The following is a 6,000-nucleotide window of genomic DNA, read 5'->3' as shown; positions in this document are numbered from 1 at the left end:
AATTAAACATCACTAGCTAAAATGGGAATTAGATTCTCTATATTTTTGAAAATTAATTAGGGTGATATATGGAGCCCCATCACTCATCACATTGACCATCTAAATACTATTTGTATCTAATAAATTTGATACATGTACTCGATTGTTGCATGGTATTCACAACCCGGAATTTGCAAAATTACTGTTCAAATTTTAAATTGTAAGCATAACTTTCAGATTATACAATCAAGATGGTGTGTTTTGTTAATCCTAGTTATCCCAAATTTCAACACTTTAGTAAGTGTTAGTTGAGATGCTTATAAATGATTTAACATTATTACTTGTTAAATGCCTCTTATTAATTTAATAGGGAACACAACACTTTTCATTTCTGTTTCAAGGACTACTATTACACACCATGTCAATATCATAATGTTCCCTGTTATAATTGATTTATGGTCAGAGTCTAATTTTTCATATACTTATCTTGATAGTGTAGTATATGCAAAATTAATTCACCACAATGCACTGAGATGAAAAATAAAGAATGTTGAGAATAAATATATAGTTTAACCCTTATACAATATTTGAAGTCCTAACAGGTGATATTTTATAAAGCGATTTGCTGATTGTCAACTTGGTTGAACAATTCTCTCAGCATTAGGGAGAAAAATTAAGAAATTAAAAATAATGTATGAATGCATTATAATCTAAATCCTCGTCAAAGATCATTCGAACCAGAAACTCGAAAGATAAATTATTTAGATGTATTTATTGACCAAAGATAACAATAATATCTCACACATTAGTTTTAAATACTCCAATTTAAATTAACATCCTTTTACGACAATTAGTTAATATGGTATTTGATGGCACGCTGAAATGTAATGATATTCGATTCTAATATAAAAATCTCCAAACTAAAATTAAGCATTTAGCAAAGATGATCTCATTAAGGAAGCATATGCTCTTGATGAATATTTAGACATAACAAATTCTAAAATACTAGAAAAGGTTTAGGTACCTAAAATAATGAAAATTGAGATATCATAATAAGTTATATCGTTATAGAAAAGAATAGAATAGAAAAGGAAATAGTTGTCAACAACCCTTTTGCACATGATCTTCTACATAATATTATAAGTAACGAGGAATCGAAATCAATTTGTCGGAACAAATAGATCGAAATAATGATTGATCAAATGAAATGACGTGATCATACTAAAATTAAACTTACTAGAGGAACCTGAAGTTTCTGGACGTAATCTTGGTAAAATTGAACTCAGTAGAGAAGTATGAAGTTTTCTGGATCCATGATCTGAACACCTAAAAGTATACGTACTTATGCGAAATGAAAATAGAACTAGTAAAGTCATACTATGAAATTATATGATTTTTTACATAATGAATTATGCAAAGACTTGTGTAAATAGATATATTATCATGTGGTGGATGTAATCACAAGTCTTTATTTCATTAGTTTGAAATACATGAAATTTGATATCATATAATAATTTGATTATAGCTAACTCATCAGGTATGACTATTAATGTTACCTTGATGGATTTAGGGGTTGTTTGAGCCCTTTTTTTATTATTAAAAAATACATTTTGAAATAGTGTTATGATAGAGAATGTGTGGTTAAAAATAAGGAAAAAAATTTGGATTGCGTGTATTATTATTTTATTGAAAAATGTGTGGTTAAAATGGTGTCAAATCATTGTTGAAGAATATATTTTAATGGAAAAAATGGTGCCCCTGACAAAATTTTCTAGACACGAAGCATAATTCAAGTGATGTTATTATGCGGAAGAGGAAATACATATTGTACTCTTTTTTCCTTGATTGAGGTTTTGTCCTATTAAATTTTCCCGACAAAATTTTTAACGAGACAACTTTTGTAGCTTATTCAAAAGAACAAAGTACTATTTTTCCTTTATTAGAATTTTTCTCATAAGATTTCAATGAGACATTATTTGTGTAATGGGTGTCTATAACATACAAGACAATTACCATCAAAATAATGCTTTTATATGTATGAAACTCTTGAAGAGATATAAGAGCTAATTTTGAATCATCATGTTATTACATTTATTAAGTTTTGTCCCACTGAATTTTCTTGAAGACATGTACAAGACACCAACATTGAAGATATTTAATACATACAAGATATGGATCACTTGATACAAGAATTGAAATTCGGGGGAGTACTTGCACTCTTTTTCCTTCGCCAAGTTTTGCCTCATTCACTTTTCTTGACAATGTTTTAGCGAGACAACAATTTATTACTCTACATTTTTTGTACTTTTTTATTTGTTGGCAATTTTGTCCCATCAATTTTTTGTCAAAAAATGTTTCAATGAGATATAATACTTATGAATGATTTTTATACTCTTATAGTACTAGTTATTATGACTGTTGTATTTTTGTAGTCCTATTCCTAATTCTTTTGAAATTTTGGTTATTAATAAAATACACAAGTTTACTAATTTCTCTTTTCCGTTCACTCATTTTTTCTCTAGTCTATAACACTAACCCTTTTTTATATATATAAAATCTCAACTTATGTTTAACAAACAAAATAAAAATATTAGCATATAGAAGACAAAAAGTAGAAATACCTTTATTCCTACTATATAAAAATGAGAATGTGAAGTTACTGTACATAACAACAGTGAATTCTTTCATTTTATCACACTGTAGCCATTTTTCCCCAATATTTGAGCAAAAACGACGTCGTATTTTGTTTTGTCTAATTGATACAGTGATATTTCCCTTTTCTCATGCGACCTTCTTTACTTTTTCACATAAATCACACCATACTTCTCTTCTCTTCTCTCGTCTCTAAAGTTTACTATATACTTCTTATTTCTATTTTGTTTTTATTATTTGTGTATAAATTAATTCGTTTGCTTTTTAGATTTTTCTAGTATCTAATCTTAGGTTTGATTTTTTCTCACTGGTAAGTTAATTTCCTTTTTACCCTTTTTACTCCTTTTATTATTTCTATTTCTATTTTTATTATTTGTATATAAATTAATTCAGTTAATATTTATTTTTCAGATTTTTCTGGTGTCTAATCTTAGATTTGATTTTTTATAACGGGTAAGTTAATTTCCTTTTTTCCCTTCTTTTCTCCTTCTTTGGTTATTATTTTTTTGGATTGACTTTTATATGACTTTATATTTTTTTTCCTTTTTTTCTCTTTTTTTGAATTGGCTTTTATTGATATTTTTAAAAACATATATATACTATTGGGATCTTTTTTTTTTTCTGCTTTAGTTAGTTGACTCAGAATTTTGGGTTTGAATGTGTTATTTAGCCCCCGTTTGAGCCCCATTTCTTGGAAATTATAATGTTTTGAATAGTGTTTTTTTGAAAAATGAGTGGTTGAAAAGAAAAGAAAAGATTTTGATTTACGTGTAATATTATTTTATTGAAGATTGTGTGGTTAAAAGTAAGAGAGAGAAAAATTTAATTTAATGTAATGAGGAATAATGGGGCTCAAACGGGTGCTATGTATGTCATTTTGTATTGCTTTATTGTCTTTGTAAAAATTTACTTTTGAAATTCCTTCGGTCTTCTGTATTTGTGTTAGTTCCATGAAGATTTGTTACTGTGTATTTATGACTCTAATAATGTTATACAATTTGCAAGGAGGCGTAGAAATGTTTGATTGATTGAGGGAATGGTTTTGAGGCAAAAAAATTGCTTTTCATGTGGTGTTAATTTTTTTATTATAATAATTTTGGGTTGGATGTCAATTTGTTTTATATAAGAGTTTGGTTATATTTTTGATAGATTGGTTGAGGTTTGGAAGTTTCAAACTTTGAAATTAATGGAGTTGGTTTCATTTAAAAGTATTAACGGAAATACCTTTTTTTTCTTTCTTCTTTTTGGTGTGCTGTGGATACATATAAAATTAGATTGGTTATTGATCAGATATATACAATGGGTTTTCGTGCAACATGAAAATACGATAGAGAGATAGCAAAGTAGATTAATATGAAAATCCAGGAAAATATTTTCCCTACATATGAATACAATTGAAATTTAAAAAAAGTTAAAAAGTCTCATAGATGTGTCAAGCTTCCATCAGTGTGGTCTCTTTTGTAAACCATAAACATTAGGGATTCGTTGTTCAGTAACTCGAAGACACATGTATAGCCCATTTGTAGTTCTTTTTCCCTAACAAAATATGCCCAGCCTATAGTAAGACATCGTACTATGCCAGATGGTCTTAAATTTGTGTTGATATCCAAATCGTGATGTAAAGAGTTGTGGATCTTAATACTAAGCACAAATTTTGGAAAGTAGTGTCTGGCAAACCTTCCTAGCATATACAGCAAAAATAGAGATGAATGAATAATTGATCTTGAACTCATAATTATGTGGAAGAGGTCAATATAGAACGGGATATTAAAGATAAAACCTACAATTTTTCATTGGCTGTTATGATGAGGTGTAAGTGTTACTTCAAATGTAGGATTATCTATATGTAAAGTGTTGCATTCTTCCCCTTTTTCAGGAATATCGGAGTCATATGTCACCTCTAACCCAGAGAAGTCAAATATAGTCATGTTTAATGTGGAATTTCTATTATATTCAAATACCAGAACATAATCATCCTGTAAATTATGATGGTCAAAAAATTGCTCCCATCCATCAGCTAGGTATATTTTCCACCAACTCTTTCTAATCTGATGGTAGTAATTGTGTCATTGCATGTAATTACTCGTATTGTATCGCCAAGTTCCCGTCTCCAGTCATTGGGTATTGTGGTTTAGTGAAGGGGTAATGATTTTGAAGAAACGACATGGCACGTCCATTTTGTCTTGATACACTGCAATGAGAAAATTGTTAGAAAATAATATTATTTGCGATATGGAAACTTAAAAGACTTAATTGCAGTGAGAAAATTTTTAGAAGAATAATATTATTTAAAATGTGGAAACCTGGATTGGAAGTATAGGTGAGTTAGAAAATTTGTTAATCAACTATCGTGTAGTTTGGAAAAAAATTAATCGTTTGTGCACGAAGAAGATGTGATTAAAATAAAATGGCTAAATAGATGACTTGATTTTGATTGAATGAAAACTGACAAGTCACAAGTAAGATATGCAAATTTTTGGGTGAAAAATGAATTCACGTAGAAAGTATTTAAACTAAAGAAAGTGTACTTTTACTTCTTTATTTAGATTTGACAAGACGTTCACGGATTGTAGAAGTGGACCGATTGTTACTGAAAAGAATTGTCTTCATCTTCCCAAAAAGAAATATGAAAGAAAAAAAAGAAATCATTGGTGAAGTCTCAACTTTAGAAGAACAACAAGAATATCACCAAAAGAAGGTTGATTCTGGAAAAATAGTTGTTGTAGAAAATGTTGATATGGATGCTGGTGAAGATTGGTCACCTTCAGCAAAAGGAACTCTTTTCAAGTCAACTATTGACAGCTCACATTCAAAATTTGAGAAAAAAAATACGGAGTCAGAAATTCCAGCTCAAATCCATTTGCTTCAAACAAAATGAAAGAAAAAGTGTAGAAGATGGAATGAAAAATAATTGAATAGCTCCAATATGTGTTTAAGAAACTATTGCTAGTCTTATTTTTGGAAGATGATGTATGTTTTTGTTCTATTTAACTTTTCTTATTGGCTGGCTTCTACACTTTTTGTGACTTTCAACATCAATGAAATCGGTTTTTGTTTAATTTACAACTACATGTTTATCAAGAGAGAAAAAAAAAATATTCATCTACATTAAACAAATAATATAAGAATAAAAATAACTATAAAATTGACGATGATACAAATATTTCTCATTTTCAAAAAGTTCAAATACTTTTTCTAAAGGGTAATTGGCACAAAATGTCCATACATTTTAAGTTTATTGTGAAAAAGTCCATACCTTTTCATTTTTTGACATTTTTGCCTTACTTTCCACATTTCTTTGCGCTGAATATCACTTTCACTATTTTCTAGTGTAAAATGATTAAAATGCCCTCTCATTTAAATAAAACA

This window comes from Olea europaea, unplaced genomic scaffold (genome assembly GCF_002742605.1).
Source record: "Olea europaea var. sylvestris unplaced genomic scaffold, O_europaea_v1 scaffold112, whole genome shotgun sequence".
NCBI lineage: Eukaryota > Viridiplantae > Streptophyta > Magnoliopsida > Lamiales > Oleaceae > Olea > Olea europaea.
The sequence above is the reverse complement of the archived record's forward strand: the minus strand, read 5'-3'. Positions refer to the sequence as shown.